Here is a 20,954-nt window from a genome sequence, read left to right as displayed (position 1 = left end):
AGTAAAAAACATCTGATTTCAAGCAGACAAGATGATATATTTAACATTAAGAGCATGGCTAAGTAATTCTCCTAGCACTGTGAGAGAGCTTAGCACCTCTCAGAAATTAGGAAAAAGTAATGAAGCACAGGAATCAGAGTGCAAAGCAACCTGTGTGACACCACTGGGAATTAAGGCTGGAACATGAGGGAAAACAAACAGGATTAATTTTATGCTTGATAATAAATAACCATCTTATACGTGCAGTTGGGTTGTCACTACACAGCGGGTCAGTTCCACTGTTCAGTCAGCATAATTTCTGCAAGCTTTTTCCTGTGTGCCAGTATCTGTATTATCACTCGAATTAAAAAACATATTACCTGGTACTTGGGCAAACATAGTCAGTTATGTTTCAGCACACACCATAAATAATTCCACATCTGATCTCTTTGAGCTTTTCTCTAACATGAAATCCCTGCTCCCTCTGATTTCCTTACATTGCTCTTTGAACTCCGTAAGGCAGGTTTGAATTCAAGGTGATTGCAAGAAATTAAGGATGCTTTGTTCAAAAATGTTTGGCTATAACCCAATTCTGTTTCACTGGAGACCACCAGGAGTTTCATAATTTTGGAACAGTTTGGTAATAGCCAGTCATTTTTGCTCAAAGAACAATTTCAAGAAATCAGAGGGAGCAACCTTTTAATTGTAAATCATATTTATATATATAAAAATTCTTTTAGGAAAAAAACATCTTCAAGAAGTTGTAAAATTTAAGTTCAAAGCCTGGTATTTAGCCTAGACTAATGGAATTACTTAACAGTTTGTTACCATGGGACAAATTAATTACATGGTTTAATCGCATGCTAAATTATTCGTGTGCTCCTAATCAGATTAAAGACTACATAACAGAGCCTGTATGGCATTTAGGAAGTCATTAAATTAAATAACACAGTTAAGTGAAAGCTCGTAAATGAGAGACAAAGCATTTCTCACTGCATTTCTGGATGGCCACTCAGGACTCCAAGCAATCACATATTTACTACCAGCTGGTCTGCAGGAAAAGAATAATCTTCTGGGCAGAAGGTTTAACAGTAACCAGTGCATTTTAATTTAGCGCAGTTTTGTATGTCCTGCAGCTCATGTAAGTTTAAGATATGACGCATATTCATTTGTTTTGCATCGGTACGATGCAGACTGATACCAACTTTGAATTTCAGTTAAACTGATGGAGAGTTAAACATATGAGCACATCTATTCAATGCAACTGTTTTCCACAATAACTGCAAACAAAATAATCTGTTTAAGAAGTTCTGTGTTAATAAGAAGCAGTATGATTGGCTTTTCATGTGTCCTCTGGAAGATAATACTAGCATGTTCCCTCCTCCTTTTGTTGCTGATTTGGTGCTTCAAGACCACACAAATCTGAATATCTAAATGGTGAGCATCTACCAAAAAGCAGCTTACTGCAATCAACAACTGCTTAAACTACTTCATATAGACATACATAGAGATCATACATAGAGCTAGATCCTCAATTGTGAAAATCAATACAAAGTTGAAAGAAGTACTGAATGAAACCAGTAGCTGTAGATTACTCGGTATTTTTAAATGCAACACTGTCAAAACAAGTTTTCATGAAATAAGAAATAACTTGTGAAGAAAAGCTGACCTCTGTTCAAATATTTCATAACATTCTTTAAAAGTCTATTAACTTCTGCTTCTATTTGTGCTGGTATGACCTGGAAGACAAAATACCCAACTTTCAAATTTAATATTTTGATGAAGCATCTTGCATACAGAAACAGACTTTTACCAAAGTGACTTAAAAACATATGAGCATTTTTAGATACCATCCAAACAAGATCTCTAAAACCTTTGCACTGAAACAATCACTTCTAATACACATTTTTATGATACAGCTATTGCTAATACCTTTTAGGCCAAGAGCTGTAAGAGGAATGCTGCAAATTTTTAATTGGAGATTTTTCCAAGGCTAGAGTGTCTAGTAATTCTAAATATAGGGAGACTGACTAGCTTATGTTGCAGACAGAATTTATTGAAAGCCAATATAATGTACAAACTGTGTACACAGCTTGATTTGTCATGGGCTTCAAGCAACTTCTTACAATTCACATTTTGTAAGATACCATGGAATTATTTTAGCTGTTTCAGTTATCACAGGTCCTGAAAGAATTCTTGCCAAGGAAGCAGCAGAAGTGGGGTCTGGTTTGTGTCCATGTGCTTGCGTGCACTTAATACCCACATGCACACCAGCATATCGGTGTTTTGATGAAACCTGAAGATGTACTTTCACAAGCGCACAGCTCATTATTTATATCCTCTCTATATTTATTTATTTTAAATTAATTTTTATATTTATTTATATCCTTAATATTTCTATATGAGAGGGGGAGATTCCTTCCTGTGAGGCAGATGAGCATAGGCTAGAAGACAAAAGATCTGATGAGCAAGAAGTACAGGAAGGCTCATGGAAAGCCTTTTTTCCTGCACTGAAGAGGTAGAAGGGTACGTGACATCGGATCCAGAACAGTTTTGAAACGCGACGGATTATTAAGGAAGTGGAGACAAGTTTGGATTTCTCACTGAGTGATGAAGTCAGCCTGAGTTTTAAGGGGAATAATTCAAACAGACATGCCTGGTAATGCCCACAGGCAATGACTTTCTGAACAGTTACAGTAATTTCACGATTATAAGCCGCACCATTTTGACTAAAATTTTGGTCCAAACCCAAAGTGCGGCTTATAATCAGGTACGGACAAAGAACGAAAAGTTGCTGTTTTAGTTTGGAGGACAGGTGTCTGCTGAGAAAGGCAGGAATTTCTCTTTGAAATGGAGAATGTAAACCCCCTCCCTCCAAATTATTAAAATTTTGAAATCAAGGGGCTTTCAGGCAAAAATATGGGAATTAGGAATAACAGTTCTTTTCTAGGGAAATTAAAGTAGAAATACAGTACTACAAAGAAACAAACTGCAAACCCTGACAAAGTCAGAGTACAACCTGACACCCCGTCAGGCAGGGTGTTGGTAGCAGTCCCATTAAATGGTGGCTGCATCCTCCTGCAGTGACAGATGTGATTCAGTTGGAGCAGTGCTCCTGTACAAGGTGCAGTTTCCCTCCGGAGGTCCAGTGGTGATGTGGAGAAATCCGATTTTCCTCTGGAGTCCAGTGGAGAAAGGGGCTCCCTTAGTGTCCCAAAGCCTCTGTTTTTATCTTGGTAAGAAATGTTGGGCTCTTCCCCCTGGCTGGAGCAACCTCCAATGGGATGAAGTAATTTTATCAGTCCCACAGTGGGACTCAATGGGCCATTAGCAGAAAATGACTCTCTGGAGGAAGGATGGGTTGTGAAAAGATAAAGAACAATGCCCCGCCTGGTTTCAATGGATGGCCCATTAACAGAATATCTCATGTTGAGATAAGGATCACTGCCCCCACCCTCAACAGATGGTGATAGAATAGATACCTTTTATCACACTCTGTATTGTAACGTGCAGCTTATAATCAGGCGCAGCTTATGTATGGACAAAGAATGAAAAGTTGCTGGCACCCGGAAGTGCGGCTTATACTCAGTGTGGCTTATAATCGTGAAATTACTGTACTAGTTTAGAGAGTTTACCTCCTAGTAAATCTGCATGGGCACTTGCAACTATCATAGCACTACAATGATGGCTTCATCTGCAGTGGAGACTAACAGAAATGCCATGTTAGAAATGTGTATTGGAAAGTGACAGAGCTTTGTCCTGACACCCATAATTTCCCCTAAGAAAACTTCACCAATGAAGAAATTAAGAAGTGTCTGTAAAACAAGCCACAGAAACAAGCATATTAATTTTAAAGGTAATTTGACAGATCTGTTTCTAAAGAGGTATTTTAATCATGCCAGGTAATATCTTCCATCAGCAAATCCTGAAGCAGTCAGTGGCATTATCCAGAGAAAGGGACACAGACTGCATACATTCACACTGCAGCCCAGCAGCAGAGTAACGCATGGACTACCCCCCCCCCCCCCCACCACAGAATAGTACGGTCTTGTGGATACAATGCCAGCCATCTCAACAACACAAAAGGAAGTTGTAGCAGATTAAAAATATCCCAAATCCAAAACCAAACCCAAAAAACTGACAGTTTGCATTAAGACAGAAGGAATTGCAATTAGGAGAAAGAGAATCTAATCTGAAACAGTTAGGCAACTAGAAAAACCATCTTAATAAGTGTATATCTCTTTCACAAACAATAGGAATGAACTGTGCTCCTTAGCTGTGGTTACACCAATGTAGTGAATGTAAGCTTATCGTACCACATACACCACTTTTCAAATGTCAAAGACAAAAGCAGTACTTCAGCATTGCAACCTTTGATTTTGAGACATCACACTGTGAATTTAGGACTGAGCAGCTCAAAATGGGATAATCTGCAACCAACAGGTGCTGCAAACAACAGAGCTGCCCAGCGAAAGCAGGCTGGCTGGCCAAGGGACAGCATGTCCGCCTCCACTAATTTTATGACTTCCTTCTCTGCAGGAACTCCATCACAATACCAACTCATTAAAAAAGTGAAATCTTGGAGCACGTTCAACTTTTCATTAAAACCATGTAGTGGATTCACATTTTTCCATTGCTGGAAAAATTATTTTACATGGGACCATGAGGAAATGGACATTTACAGATAAAATTCACAAGGTACCAGGGCCTGCCCCTTCATCCACAACCATTCTAAGTATTTCTCAGACACAAATCCACTCTGTCCTCAAATCCCATATCAAGCTAGATCTCAGATACATGGCTCAAAAAAAGAGAAGACTAAAGGGCAGAACATTGGAAGTTTTGTAAAGCCCTGCTGGGGGCTCTTCTCATCTAGCACATCACCCAACTCCTCTGAAGTCTGACCAGCAGCCTTGCCTCATCTTTATGCTGAAGCAGAGAGCAAGGCTGCTTGCACAGATGCCTGCCAGCAAAAGTCTTAGGAACTGGACTCTCCCATTAATCAGGGCACCACTAACCACCCTCACCTCACTCGGCCCTGGGCTCTGAGTGGCAGTCTCACCCATATGGCCATGTGGAATGTGTCAGTGTGGAAGGGAAAGAGTAGGACTGCTCCTTTTTGTAGTTCTTTTACTGAATAAATTTAATATCACAGGAAGCTATATTTCTGGGGAGATCAAAGGCTTTAATCTTAAGAAAAACTTTTAAAAAATGTAATATATAAAAAAAAATATATTTCACATAAAAATATTTTATCTTTATTTTTAAGAAGTCATTAGCAAGGATACCATCTGTTCCTAAAATATCATGACACTTTCCAATCACACCAATCTTGTAAAAGCCATGTTCACATAAGCGTGATGAAACTGACTGCTCTTAGATTCAACACAAATTGTATAGCAATATTCAATAAATCACTTCCTCATAGCATATATTTTCCCAACATTATTAAAACTGTGCAATTTCACAGCAGAATTGCCGTGATGCATAAATCAGTCTTTATTTTTCATTCACTTGTTGCATACAAATTTTTCTTCAGTAACCACACTTGAGAGCAGGTGACTACATTCACATACTTGAAAGAATAAAAACCAGTCATACTTAAATGCAAAATATTTAAATTCTCCCCTGGTAACACCATGTCAACATCACATCAAATACAGTACTGTGCAAATAACAGCATTTCCTACAGATTGGGATCCTTTGCTCCCTTCTGAAAGTTCATAATTATTACCCTTCATTTACAAACTGGAAACTGAAACACAGCAAGGTTACAGAGGGTGACAGAACCTGAGTGAGTCTGTGTTGGAGCTCAGAAGCAAGGCCAGAGCCCATGTCCAAGCTGTGTCTGTCCAGTGCTAGGCTGCTGGTGGAGGAATCTGGAATGGGCAGTTTAGCTATGGATCAAATGGCTCCCTGGGCACAAAAAGCCAGGAAAACAGAGCACAGAAGCAGTTTTCTGTATGGCTGTTTGGCCATGTTTCAGCTATAAAATAGCAGAAGCCATTCATAAACTGCTTTCCAGGTGTGCTGAACTCTGTATGAAAAGACATGGTAACCACAACAAAAAAGACTTTGGTTTAGGATGTCACTAATGACTAATTTATGCATACTTAACAATCATTTTTACAAATAACTTTTCATTATTCTGACCTTCTAATTTTCTTGGTGAAATTGGTATAAACAAATATCCCAAGCAGAGATCCATGTTGCGATGAATGAATCTAGAGTTATACCATCTGATTTCAGAAACATTAAGAACACAGACACAGGATAGCAAGTTTCACCCACTGTTTTTGAAACTAAAGCTAGAAGTAGCTAGAATTTCTCTTCTATTTAATGACACTACAACTGCGTACACTTAGACAGGAATAGCAAGTTCAAGTCTCATAAAACTGCTACAGTACACAGATAGCAGCTGTAAAGTCTCATGCAGCAATTTAACACCAGATAACAGCTTTTCAGCTTCACGCCATGAGAAACCACAGGTCTGAATCCCTTACACAGTAACATATTTCCATGATGTTCTGTATTCTCATTAAGCTTTCAGTAACACGTTAAAGAAGCAATGAATTAGACATTAATTAGAATCAATAAGTACATTCAAACTCAATGACACTTGTGTCATTTAAACCATGATTTTTTATCTACAATATTCCGATAGGCATTTTCACATTCTTCCTCACTCATAAAACATAGATTTTTTTTTTCTCTATTTGTTTCAATAGTGTGCATTTAAAGTCAGGTGATTAATATCCTAAATAACACTTTATGTGGGAAACGGCTCCTTAAAATACAGCATAATAATTTTTCTCTGACAAGTAAAAATGGCTTTAACTACTTTTAAGAGTCACCCAGCGCTCTGTCTCAGATGCTGGCTACTAGAGATTGACAGAAGGGCTTGAATTCAGCAATTTAATCAGGACTGAATCTGACAGTCTTAGTTCATATATCTATTGTTTTGGGTATTAAAATATGACAATTAGATATCAATCAGAATTTTGTATAATGCATATTATAATTATCACCTCCTGCAGGAGTGAATCCTAGGATCTGTGCAGATTAGCTGTAGGGTGTTAAGGGATACTATTGATCAATCTGCTTAGGTAGCCCTGGTAATAAAGTCACTTGCAGGTAAGATAAAAATTTATCACACTACCTCAAATGTCAGCAGGGGATGGACAATGCTTCACGCCTCCCTCAGCTCGACAGCAAATCACGATAGTCTCCAGCCATCCCAGCACCTACATGAAAACAAGAGAAACAGACAAGAGATGAGTTCTGGAACAGCAAAGGTCACCTGCGGTGGGAGGGCAGCATGACAAAATCCAGCTCTGCGTCCTGGTCCTGCTGTCCCTCAGGGAAAGCCACCGGCAGGGCAGTCTGCGTGGCGGCTGAGCACAGCACCTGGGCTTCTCACTCAAACTGCTGCAGTGGCCTGAAACCCTGTGTCACTCAGGGCTGCCAAGCCACAGCACCCCGTGCTAACCTTGACATTAAAGTGAGCACACGTTTAAAAGGCAAAGAGAGGTCAAGGTGACTGATCAACTTATTCTTCGTGCACATTCCTGGTGAAAATCAGCTGCCCTGGAAGTAATCTCTGGACCACCAAGAGGATGAGTAGTATCTCACCACCACCACCACCACCACCACAACAACAACAACAACAACAACTACTACTACTACTACTACTACTACTACTACTACTACTACTACTACTACTACTACTACTACTACTACTACTACTACTACTAACACCACCACTACCACCACTTTAGACAATAAATTACAGCACAGTAATCTATAAACCAGTGGAATTAAGAAAATAACATTTCTTATTCCTCTAAAAGGACAGTGTCTAAGTCTCAGGAAGATGGCACACTGATAAAGAAAAGTAGTATGTTATGTTCTGAATTCTTAAGCACATTTTTGCTGCCATGACATTTTGGCACAGCAGCAGCATCCAAAAGAGTTCTGAACTAGTAGCATTTCTATGTTAAAGAAAAATAACATAAATTCAACATGGAAAGTTACTTCTTCCCAAGGATGCAAGTCAGCTTTTAAAGGCATTTTAAAAAGTCAGACATGGTGCTAACATTATTTGAATAATTCACAATAATCTGATTTCTAATGGGAGGGATTACAAAAAGAAGGACCAGACTTAACAGCATCAAGCTCTTCAAAAAAATGGGGAAAAAAATCAGTCTGCAAAACCCCACAAATAACATCTAAAGAACTACTGTGTACATGCAAACTGAATGTCTAGCCTGAACAACGAAAAAGTAACATTTTAAAAGAGAATTTTCCTTTACAGAGTTAGCACTAGCTGAAAAAAAGAGCAGCAAGAATCTTTTTGTATCTCTACACAGCTCACAGCCCTATTGTTTCTTGCCCTTGCATCTTCAGCATTCTTGCATTTTTCCATCCTGAGATTAGCTTTCGCCCAGCTTTCTGAGTTCTATACCTTTTCTATTTCCCACATTTTTGTATCCCCAGAATTTTCTCCGTTATAATTTTCATGTACAGATAGATCACTAAACAGTGGAATGCAAAATGTGCTTGTGAGTGAAAGTTTCATCAATATTTCCCTGGAATCCTATCCTTCTGCAATGTGCAAAAGGCTGTCACCTCTGTATTTATACTAAAAAAAACCCCAGAACAATGCCCTCCCCAACTGCCAAATGATAAAATCCTTCAATGTAGAGAAAAAATTAAACACATGCTTGAAATAAACAGAAAGTCCTCTCCATGCAGAAGCATGACTAATATGTAGTATTACTACAAAATAAATCAAATTATGCATGGTTATCCAAAGTAAAACCTGTAAGCAAGGTTCCCTCCTGGTTCACATCATGAAACAAGTGGATTAGACAAGTGCCTACATAGTGAGTCTTTAAGTTGGTCTACCCTATAATATGCACAGCCAAATTCTATTATCACACTTTTTAGAAAGTACCTGCTCTCATTATAACTGATTGTGTTCCCCACTCATATGTAATTCCATAAAGAGTCTTGTGTTAATTTAATTTCTGAGTTTTGAAAGAACTCTGAATTTCAGATAGAAAACTGAGCAGTGAGCCACAACTCTCTTTTCCAAAAATAAAAGGACAGCTTAGTGTGGAACAAAGTTATAAAGTTTAAACCAGCTGTTGACTGAAGTGAGCTACTAAGGACTACTGACAAATTCCTTTTTCAAAACACTCACTGTGGCATTAACAAGGGGAAATGACCTTTATATGACAAAGTCAGAATCCTATTACAATAGGACAGAAAAAATTATTCCAGTAGTCCTTCCAAAATATTTTGAAATCCTGCTCAGCAGCAGCAAGGATCTCTCAGCTACTTTATGAGCAACAAAGGGAAATGTCCTAACTTCTGATTACCTGATTGTACTCAGAACATTTTGTTTCACTCCTGGCAGCTGTGGTGGTGTGCTCCAACCCCTGCCGTTTTCTGCTTGTGCAACAGCCACCCGGGGTGGTTGTGACGGCTACATCTGGCTCACAGATATCAACACAATAGTTTAGGGCCATAAATCTTGCTTGACACCTAAGGGCCATGAGTCTTGTTCACCAGTTGAGGGCTGGTTGAGCATGCGCCAAACGAAACACGGCTGCTGTGTAAATACGACCATAAGTCAATCACCTTACTCGATAAACAGCGGACAGCCCAGGGCTTGTTCAGCTCTCCTGAACAGAAGGGGCTGTGTGTCATAAGCTCCCCTTCAGCATGGACACCTCTCTATGTTACTCCCTGGCACTGAGAGATTCCTTGCCTTAGATTCTCAGTAAGTGAATAGCAACATGCTAAACTTTGAAATCTTACCTAAGCAACATAAAATATTGATTGTGCACATATAATCTTTTAGCCATAAAGTGTTGACCGAGTTTGGGACTAAGTCACTAAGTTTAGTCACAACTAAACTCAACTAAACTCCAATAAAAAAATTTAGAACACAGGGGAGTCCTTTCTGAACCTTATGACTCAACAGGATGGTCTCCTACACAATTTTATCTGACCCCATCCTCTCTGCTGTAAACAATCAAGTATACCTTGCCATTGAATATTGTTAAACTGCTGACGCATTTGCCACCAAACTTTGTTAAAGGGCTGTTTTACATCAATAAAGATACTACTGCTTTTCTCTTGGAGGTGAAATGCGTCAGTATCTGTGGCAGCAGCAAGGGGTGATAGCACAAAAAATGCCGGCAGCAACAGTTTAGAACAGCCATACAAGCACAAAATCAGCTATATTTGCATTTGGCTCTGACAGTTCATTGTGTGTGAAAAACAGGCATTACTGTACATAAGGTAATAAGCTAGATGTTAAAATGATTAGCAGTCTCCCATTAAAATGATTCTTGGAAAAACTGCAGCTTCACAAAAGGATAACAGATTCACGTGAGTAAGGGATATAGGTGAAGCTCTTTTTTTAAACAGATACACATATTTTGTCAGAAGCACATTTGCTTACTGTAGTCCACAAGGCGAATAAAAGGATTACAGCACTGAGTTAAGAGGGCCCATCCAAACTAGTTTTATTTCACAAAATAAGAAACAGACTCAGACTCATCAGTGCCTTGACTGGGATATGAGGATCTTTGCCCATTATTATCTTCTCATTATGTCCTAAGATAACCTACCAAAAAATAATAATCTGGACTATATTAAATGGACTAAAATGTGCCAAAAGTTCTTTTGGTCTTCAAAAAAGCATTTAAGGAAAGGTCCACCAGTGATAAAAAAGTTGGAAAGGCTCTTGAACCTGTCCCTAGTAAAATCCTTATTATGAAGTACAAACTAGTGAAATGTACTGAACACTGGCTGAAATGCCAAGGGATATCAGTGGAAAGAAGTCTAGCTGAGCCACTAAAGAAGCAGCTCAAGAGTAAATGCTGTTTAAATCTTCATTAATGATATTTTTCATTTAAGAGGGGACAAAACAGTGGAAGAAATTGCTTAGAGGTTGTGGGGTCCAGGGGTACTCAAAACTCCAATGGACTGAAAACATAACTGCATTAATGAAATCTTGCCCTAAGCACAAGGGTTGAACTAGATGATATCCAGGTATGCTTTCCAACCTCAGTAATTCCATGATTCCACAATTTTATGTGTTTACATATCTAACTGAAAAGTTGCAGGCAGCAGACAAAAAAAGAGGAGGGTATAAATTACGTGCTTTGGAAGAAAGATTGCAAACCCTGTGATTGCATGGAACATTGAAAAGGAGCAGACTACTTCCAAGCAGACACACTATGTGGATTCACAAGTCCTACAAGATTGTCCAGGAGTTCCTGCTTCTCCATTATGCTGGGCTAACAACAGATGTCAGAGGATCCCGGCACCTGTGAAATCTGACATCTCTTTCCAGAGCATTTGTGCTTCTGAGAGTTGATCTAAGAAATCCTAAATGTCTTTTTATTCTATTTCTCCTGTATTTTATTTCTTTTAATTTCCAGTTAAACCGCTACTCTACATCTTAAAGGAAAACAAAACAATCTGAGATGTATTCGAATTTTATCTGAAAAACACTTTATTTCCCTAGATTGCATTGTGATGTGTGACTTGCTGAGAGTCTTGAACTACTTTTCCTAAACCTTTTGAAAGCACGTACCTCAGACAGAAGGAAAAATGGACTCTTCACACACATTTTAAAGTAATTCCAACCATTTTACGGCCAGCTGAACATGAGCCAGCAGTGCCCTGGTAGCAAGGAGGGACAACCCTGTCCTGGGGGGAATAAGGCACATTACTGTGAGCCAGGCAAGGGAGGGGATTGTCCTGCTCTGCTCTGAGCTGGGCAGCCTCACCTTGAGTGCTGGGGGCAGCTTTGGGTGCCACAACATAAGAATGACATCAGATTGTTTTTGAGTGCATCCTGAGGAGGCTGACCCAGATGGTGAAACCCCTTGAGGGCAAAACTTATGAGGACCATTTGAGGTCAATTGGCCTGTTCAGTTGGAGAAGAGAAGGGGGGTTGGACATAGCAGCAAGGTACCCTTACCTCATGAGGGGCAGAGGAGGGAAGGTGCTGATCTCCTCTCCATGGGGACCAGTGGCAGGACACAACTAAGTGGAATGAAGTTTCACTGGGGAAGTTCAGGTGTGACATTATGAAAAGGTTCTTTACTGAGAGGGTAACTAGTCACTGCAACAGGCTCCTCTGGTCATGGCACCAAATCTGTCAGGAGTCCAAGGACTGTCTGGACAATGCTCCTGGTTGTATGGTTTAGTTCTGCATAGTCCTGAGAGGGGGAGAGTTTGACTCAGTGATCCTTATAGGTCCCTTAAAACTTGAGATATTCTGTGATTCTGTGTTCTTTCTTAGGCTCAAACTTCTTACCTTCAAATTTATATTGGGGTTTCACATCCCCTGTTGAAATAATGTTCTGCAACTGTGAACTCACTCCTTAAATTCTCTCATCAACTTTCTCCTCTGCACAGGAATTCCCTAAATTTGTTCAAGGAAACACTAAGAAAACACATCATTTGTTCAAGGAAACACTAAGAAAACACATCAGAACACTCCATCATCATTCCCTTTTTCTTCTATTCAGATAGCAAAAACTTTGATTCTGTTTAACCTTTACTCTTGTCTCACCAATCTCTTCTGGACAAGGAATCACATTCTAGCTCCAAATCAGAGTCTTTTTTTCCCCCCCTCCATCTATTCATATCCTTAGGAGTCTAACAATAAATCTTGCCCTTCATATTTTAAATACTTCACTGAACCACATTTCTGTTCTTACAGACTTGGCAGTCTTTGCCTCTTTGACATAACAATAACTGGAACATTTTCTTAACAGCAAAAAGCCGAGTAACAACTGATTGCTTTTTGACACTTATGGTAGGATAAAAAATGAATTTATGTTTTCCATTGCATAATGGTTACAAGTGTATATGTGGACAGGATAGCTCAGGACGTTTACACTGCAGTGGAAGCCAAATTAGGAATTAATACACTTCTTTGGCCTTTTAAAAGAAACCATCAGTATTGTAAATGATGCAAACAGAAATCCAAGCAATTTCACTTGACAAACAAGATATATCTTGTAGTATCCACAGAATCAGACTGCCTTCCTTAAGTGAAGTATGTCATATTCTCAGCTACAGCTAATTATCTTCTGGAGGAATGTTATGAAGAACAGTTTAGTCAATGTTTATAGAAAGTATTCTGAGATCTGGGCAGCTGGAAATCCAGAACTCTATTATCTGAAACTGTTGCTGACATATCAGTAACTTAAAAGGAAAATTCTTCTGATAAATTAAACAGGAAAATGCTAAAGAAAAGATCAGAAAAAAGATCTATTACTGGATTATTGTACACAGTTCATGTCCACACTTAAGAGACTAACAAACTTCAAAAGAGCATGGACCTAAAAATGTTGTTTGAAATCTGGAGCACCTTTCTACAATCAAGGTAATAGCCAGTTAATTGAGAAAAATACATGATGGATTACTGTACCTGATCTCATAATCCATATGTGGAAGAAACAATAAACACTAGATTGCTCTTTAATGAAATGTAAGAGATACTGAGGAATCAAAAATAGAACCAAGGAACAAAAAGGGTATTTTAAAAGGCTGAAACAAAATGAAAACTGGAATTTACTAGAAGAGGAATATTAATTTTTTAAAATCTCCATCACTTCAACTTGCCTTTCAAGATAACAAATTACAGGGTACAAGTAACTGGTGGCCTGTGTAACAGAAATTGAGAAAATCAGGCAGTGCAACACTGTCAGACATTATCTGGTCCAATTCCATTCTTCACAGCCAGATCGATAAATGCAATTAATGCAACTCAATTAATCTCCTTTTTGATGAAATATTTCTCAATAGGCACATAAAATGTCAATTGATATGGAAAAACAAATCTATGACTACTAACTAAAGCATGAGTAAAAACTGTGGTTCATGGAACTAAGACTGTAAAAAGGGAGAAGAAAGAAAATAAGGAATTTTTGAAAAGAAAATAGAGCATATTAAGAAAATCACCCCAAAAATGTAAGTTGCCAAAATTGTCACTGCTCTAAGAAAAGACAGTGTATAGAATGACTTGGCAAACTGCTAATACAAAAATATACGAACAGTATTTATTGGATCAAAAAAGCTTATGACTAACCAGCACAGTGGGTAAATATTTTGGGCTTTGAAGTACAGGGTTTATAATTTAGAGATACAAATGTTATTTTAGGCTTACTGGTGCCTTAGTATGTACAGTAAATTCACGAATACAAGCCGCACTGAGTATAAGCCGCATCGCCGGGTGTTGGCAAACATTTTGTTTTTTGTCCATAAATAAGCTGCACCCGAGTATAATCCGCTCTGTGTTCGCAGTGAGGACCCGCATGCAACAAAGTTGCCAAATACTAACAGAACCGTGGCAGGGCGGGGTTTACTGGCTCGGCTCGGGCCATGAGGGTTCGGGGCTGCCGACAGGGCTGGGTGGCCCAGCTCGGTGCTGCCGCTCAGCAGGGCCGCTCGGGGCCGGCCGCCGCCACCGCTGGGCTCGGTCACCCCAGCCCGGCGCTGCCCCGCGGTGGCGGGGGGGGCACAGAGCCCACCGGCACCTGCGGTGGCGATGGGAGCCGGGGATGTAGCCTGCCTGCTCCTGCAGCGGTGGCACGTGGGGACGGGAGCCCCCCGAGCCACGGGGCCAAGCGGAGAGAGCTGCCCACCTTCCCCCAAGCCGCGGGGCCAAGCGGAGAGAGCTGCCCCTGCCTCCTCCGAGCCTCGGGGCCAAGCAGGAGAGAGCTGCCCGCCTTCCCCCGAGCCGCAGGGCCAGCAGAAGAGAGCTGCCCGCCTTCCCCCGAGCCGCGGGGCCAAGCAGGAGGAGAGCTGCCCCTGCCTCCTCCGAGCCGTGGGGCCAGCAGGAGAGAGCCTCTGCCTCCTCCGAGCCGTGGGGCCAGCAGGAGGGAGCTGCCCCTGCTTCCCCCGAGCCGCGGGGCCAGCAGGAGAGAGCTGCCCGCCTTCCCCTGAGCCGCGGGGCCAGCAGGAGAGAGCTGCCCCTGCCTCCTCCGAGCCGCGGGGCCAGCAGAAGGGAGCTGCCCCGCCTTCCCCACCCCCTGTGCTGTCTGCACAGAGCAGCTCCACCCACTGTGCAACAGAGTAAGCAATTTGTAACAACCGCGTAAATGCAGGGTTTTACTGGCAGGAGCTCGACTTTGCAGTTTGCACTGACTTGGTTTGCACTCCCAGGGTTGAAAATGTCAGAAAATTATTCACATATTGGCCGCACCTGAATATTAGCTGCATTCCCGGTATGGGAGCAAAATTTTGGTCAAAACAGTGCGGCTTGTATTCGTGAAATTACTGTAACTTAGGCAAAGATGGAAGCTCTATGGCTCCCATTTGCCCTCTACTTTTTGAAATGGTGCAACCATAGCACATTGTTCTTGAGAACCAAGGAAGGAGATTTAGGGGATAGCAGCAAATCTCCATCGCCGCTATGTTTGAGTTTAGTTTGACTGTTAAGTCTTGCAGCTGCTACCCTAAGCATTCCTAATTTTTAAATGACTGGCTTTACAGGTTCCACAAATCAGTCACATTCAAACAAAGCATTATCTGTGAGCAGTTCACTTGCTTCAACCTTCTCTTCACTCAACGGTAAATACAAAAAGCCCACTTTATTGTCATATTTCAAAACTTAAGCTCCTCCCTTACCTGCCTCACTGTCACTTCTTTTTCCTCAAAATAGCAAACATTTGCCATTTCAGCTCAGCAGGGTTCAGATTTCACTGACATGAGTAATTAACTCTTCATGAGTTGTTGAGTATTTTGAGTTTCACCCAAAATTATGTAGCACAATGACCTGATCTTTCTACACTTCTGAAGTATGTTATCAGCTTTTCAGTCCTGAACTGCACTTCCTCAGAGCTTCTGCAGAGTCATGGGAATCTGGACATCACTTGGCTATGCAGAACAATGTCTAAAACCTACACTGCTGAGCATACAGCTCCAAGGTCTGCATGACTGGTGCTGTCAAGAAGGAGCCCCTGTGAAGAGATGAAGCTTCAAAGAAAGGGGTTTACACAAGTTTGCTAAGAAGAAAGGTGTTGAAGTCAGCCGATGAAAAGTGTGGCTGGGAAGTGCGCAGGCATGGAGGGTTAAAATGCAGCCCTTCCATCCACTCCAGATCCCCAGCCAGGGGCTGAGTCAGGCATCCAGGCCTCACCAGCTGCTCCTGCAATATGCTGAGATACCTATGGCCGCAAATACTGCTGGGATATGAGTGAATGCACTCATCATGTTCAAAGTAAATATTTTGTTAATATAAAACACTGGTCTTAATTTTGTTCACCAGCCATCACCATTGAGGTATCATGTAACAGGTACAAAGGGTCACTAAGATTTACAGTAATTTCACAATTACAAGCCACACTGACTATAAGCCGCATATCTGGGTGTTGGCAAACATTTCATTCTTTGTCCATACACAAGCCGCACCTGATTATAAGCCGCTCTGTCATTCACAGCGAGGACCTGCATGCAGCAAAGTTGCCAAATAGTAACAGAATCATGGGATTGTGGGGTTTACTGGCTCGGCTCAGGCCGTGCGGGCTCGGCCTGGTCGGGGCTGCCGATGGGGCCGGGTGGCCCAGCTTGGTGCGGCCACTTAGCAATGCCGCTTGGGGCCGGCCGCCACTGCTGCCAGGCTCGCTTGCCCCAGCCCGGCGCTGCCCTGCGGTGACAAGTGGGGACAGAGCCTGCCTGCTCTGGCAGAGGCAGGCGGGGCGGGAGCCCCCTGCTTCCCCCCCGGGCCGCGGGGATGACAGCACAGAGCCCCCTGCCTCTGCCCCAGGCCGTGGGGATGGCAGCACGGAGCCCCCCGCCTCCCTCCCCCTCCGCGCTGCCGGCGGCACAGAGCCCACCTCCACCCACCATGCAACAGAGTAATCAGTTTGTAACAATTGCGCAATGCCGGGTTTTACTGGCAGGTGCTCGACGCGGCACCTCGGCTGCACTTCCAGGGTTGGAAATTTCAGAAAATTTTTCACATATTAGCCGCTCCTGAACGTAAGCTGCATTTCCGGGGTGGGAGCAAAATTTTAGTCAAAATTGTGTGGCTTATAATCGTGAAATTACTGTACATCTCAGTTGTGGCTTTTCTATTGCCCTCTGTTGCAAGCTATGTATGTACTTTATGTATTTTCATATTCTAAATATACTTTTATTGTGGTGATCCTCCACAATTCTGGAAAACAAATACTCCTAATGCTAGAGAGCTGTCTGTTTAATGAAGCCACAGAAGCCATATATGCTATGGCTTTGAATAGTTGTTTTCCAAACCCTAAAAATTGCTGAAGAAGAAACATTTTCTGTTGGTTTTAGTCTTCTCTTTCTTCATACTTTCTAATTTCTAGTCTGTAAAATCTAAATCTGAATAATGACCCTACAACAAAGAAGCTAATAGACCAGGGAGGAAAAAAAATATCTTTTAAAGGTCTCAAGCAAGACACTCAACATTTTATTTCAGAGCCAGAAGTTTCATCTAGGGAGATCTCCAATCTCCAATCCAGTTCCTTAACTGAATGAAGATTGTACATGGCATCACTGGCCTGTATCACCCATGGAAAGAGAGACCCTATGTCACAGATTCTGAAGCCTATACAGCAAGGACACTTTAGAGTAGATCTTGTATTTTTCTTTCATTCAATTTTAAATATTCTATTATTCTATTATTTTATGACTCAGATCAATAGAAGAAGGAACACAGCTCCAGAATTCCTTCCTGGAAGTCAATCACAATGAGGCACTTAGGAAATCTGAGCATATACAGTAGTTTCACGAATACAAGCCACACGGATTATAAGCCGCAGTTCTGGTGCCTCGACAATGTTGCTGTCTTTGTCAATAGATAAGCCGCACCCCGAATATTAGCCGCACTTTCGTTTGTCGCGAGAATCCGTGCGCAGCTTTCACAAATTGGCCAATTAGTAACAGGATCGCGGCATAGCGGGCTTTACTGGCTCGGGGCGGGGCCAGGAAGGCTCGGCCCGCTCATGGTTGCCGACGGGGCCGGGTGGCCCAGCTCAGCGCCACGGCTCGGCGGGGCTGGCCGGGTGGTGCTGCCGCCGCCGCCGGGCTCGCTGGCCCCCCTCTCCCGTCAGCACCGCCCCGCTGCCGCGTTCCCTAGCCCTGCCGGCGGGCTGCTGCCGCCGCCGCCCGGCTCGCCGGCCGCGCCGCGTTCCCTAGCCCTGCCCGCCGCCGCCCGGCTCGCCGGCCGCGCCGCGTTCCCTAGCCCTGCCCGCCGCCGCCCGGCTCGCCGGCCGCGCCGCGTTCCCGAGCCCTGCCCGCCGCCGCCCGGCTCGCCGGCCGCGCCGCGCCGCGTTCCCTAGCCCTGCCGGCGGGCTGCCGCCGCCCGGCTCGCCGGCCGCGCCGCGCCGCGTTCCCTAGCCCTGCCGGCGGGCTGCCGCCGCCGCCGCCCGGCTCACCGGCCGCGCCGCGTTCCCTAGCCCTGCCGGCAGGGCTGCCGCCGCCGGGCTCGCCGGCCGCCCCCTCCCGTCTGCACTGCCGCCGCGTTTCCTCGCCCTGGCCGGCACTGCAGGCCCCCGCACCGCCGGGCTCCCCCATGCTGCTGGCCCCGATTCTGCTGGGCTTCCCCCGCTGCCAGGCAGCCCCACCCACCGGCCTTCCTGCTTCTGCCATGCTCCCCTGCACTGCTAGCCCCAGTTCTCCCAGACTCCCCCGCCCTACTGACCCGGTTCTGCCGCCCCCCTGCCCCGCCCTGCTGGCTCAGGCTCTGCCGCCCGCCCCCCACACTGCTGGCCCCGCCTCTGCCAGGCTTTCCCACCTCTGCCGGGGCCGGCCGGGCTCCAGCTTGGCTTGGGGCTGCCGCGGGCTCTCACTTCCGTGTTGGCAGCTTTTAGAATTTTGTTAATGTATTAGCCGCCCCGGAATATTGGCCGCACTTCCGGGTTTCCACCAAAATTTTGGTCAAATTGGTGCGGCTTGTATTCGTGAAATTACTGTACACATAATTCATACTCCTCTATTCATCCTTCCTAAGACTGTCCCGGTTTGCATATATGTATATATTTAAATTAAAGGATTTATGTGTACAATACGAGTTTCCATTTCATGTTGCAAGTTCTTGCCATAGCCATCATTTATTGTCGCTTAAATTCTGCTTCTGGTTTTCCTGTACATTTGCATCCACACTGCCTCTTTAACCTGAAGTCTTTTCGATACATCTCAGCAAAAGAGCAAAACAACATGTTATCCAGTCAATGAAAAATGGTGTTCAAATAAAAGACCATCGATATCAAAAATTAAGATTTCTTTACCTGTGGTTAATTAAGGAACAGAAAGTACCTGTGGCGGGAAGTTTTTGGATATGGGGTCAGAATTTACAAAGGAATGGCACAGAGAATTCCTCCAGAGTTTTTTACCTGAGGTGTCTAGTGAGAACACACATCTTGTGCAATTCACATCTCCAGCCAAGTACTTCTCCATTGATTTAGGCTTGCTTTTCGTTCTAAAAATATTAAATCAACAATCTTAAATCAGACTCAGGAATTCAAAGAGGCCTATTTTCAGGGGTTGGCAGGAACACCACTGATGGTAGGAACCAGCTTCCAGCCTGTAGCCAATATTAGACTGAATTAGGAATATAAATTGACTTCTGTATTTACATACCTATGCTTATATAGGTATTTATTGGCAATTCTGTCATGTTTGTTTATACAATACACAACAGAAATACTGAATAACTGCAAAGAACAATCAAGTAGACTCACTTAACACTTTCAATTAAAAGAAATTGAGAGGGCTCGCTCTTCCCATTTCAGCATGCAAACATCATAAAGATTCGCTGAAGAGAATCCTATATGCTTAATTAGGAAATGTAATAGCTTCTTTATGAAACACTTACACATTGATGGTAAATGACGTCAGTAAAAATGAAAGCATTTGCAGTTTTCTTGCTAATGTGTTTGTAAATTTAATTGCCTCAGTATAGAAGTGACTTGCAAGTTATCAAGGACTCCCAAATATTTACAACAGGAAAAGAACCTAAAGCAAAGAGATGTGGGGTTTCTTTTTCTCCCTAATCTCAGATTATTTCAGAAGTTTTATCATAGTGACTAATTGATGCTGACAGTAACTGAGCAGATGTTACAAAGAATGCTCCTGGGCAAAACAACTACTGATTCCCACAACACATGTGCATTTATACAGATGCAAATCATGTTTCCTTGTTCTCTCACTTAATGGTAGTTTTAATGCAGAGTTCAATTTACCGCATCACCCACTATTATAAACTTTAATCCTCACTTTCCATTACTGAATCATTAATTTAATGAGGCTCTAGTTCACCTTGCCAGTGTTTTAGAACCTACACTAAGGGATCAAGGGTTTAATTTGTTACAATGTGAGTCTTTGAAAAGATTATTTAAAAGCAGGTATTTCTGTAAGCAGTTCTGTACTGGGTACAAAGAAAAATGAAGTCAACTTTCTGGAAATAAAATCTCAACATGATTTGAGAAAAATAATATACCAAACTCAGAATTAAAAAAGTTACCTATATAGATAAACAAAAAAGTTTTACTGAAAAGAAACCCTGGGTTTAAAAAAAAACAAAACAAAAAACCACCAAACAAACAAACAAACAAATATACAAAAAACCCAAACCAAACAAACAAACTCTGGCACAGGTTATTTTGCCTTGCCAAAAATAATGAATCAGAATGGTGGACAGCAGTTAGATTACCAGGGGCAGTATGAATTATAGAATAGATCACTGTCAGACTGAAAACTCACAATAATGGTTATATACCGTAATTTCACAATTATAAGCTGCACTGAGTATAAGCCGCACTTCTGGGTGCCAGCAACTTTTCATTCTTTGTCCATATAAGCCACACCTGATTATAAGCCGCACATTACAATACAGAGTTTGATAAAAGGTATCTATTCTATCACCATTTGTTGAGGGTGGGGGCAGTGATTCTTATATCTGCAGGAGATATTCT

General features: G+C 42.4%; 1 protein-coding gene across 5 annotated transcripts in view; it reads right to left on the bottom strand.

Moving 5' to 3' along the window:
* GHR (growth hormone receptor) overlaps window positions 1–20,954 on the bottom strand; it is a 122,410-nt gene that overhangs the window by 67,498 nt on the left and 33,958 nt on the right. For 4 of the 5 annotated variants that reach the window (XM_033086259.2, XM_033086258.2, XM_033086262.1 and 1 more), the window contains exon 2: window positions 7,139–7,223. The gene's annotated coding sequence lies outside the window, so the exon portion shown is untranslated. Of the gene's footprint in view, window positions 1–7,138; window positions 7,224–19,373; window positions 19,392–20,954 lie in introns of those variants that run through there. The other variant, XM_033086260.2, reaches the window with a different exon arrangement.

Source organism: Catharus ustulatus, chromosome Z, assembly GCF_009819885.2.
Source record: "Catharus ustulatus isolate bCatUst1 chromosome Z, bCatUst1.pri.v2, whole genome shotgun sequence".
Taxonomy (NCBI): Eukaryota; Metazoa; Chordata; class Aves; order Passeriformes; family Turdidae; genus Catharus; species Catharus ustulatus.
The sequence above is the reverse complement of the archived record's forward strand: the minus strand, read 5'-3'. Positions and strand labels throughout refer to the sequence as shown.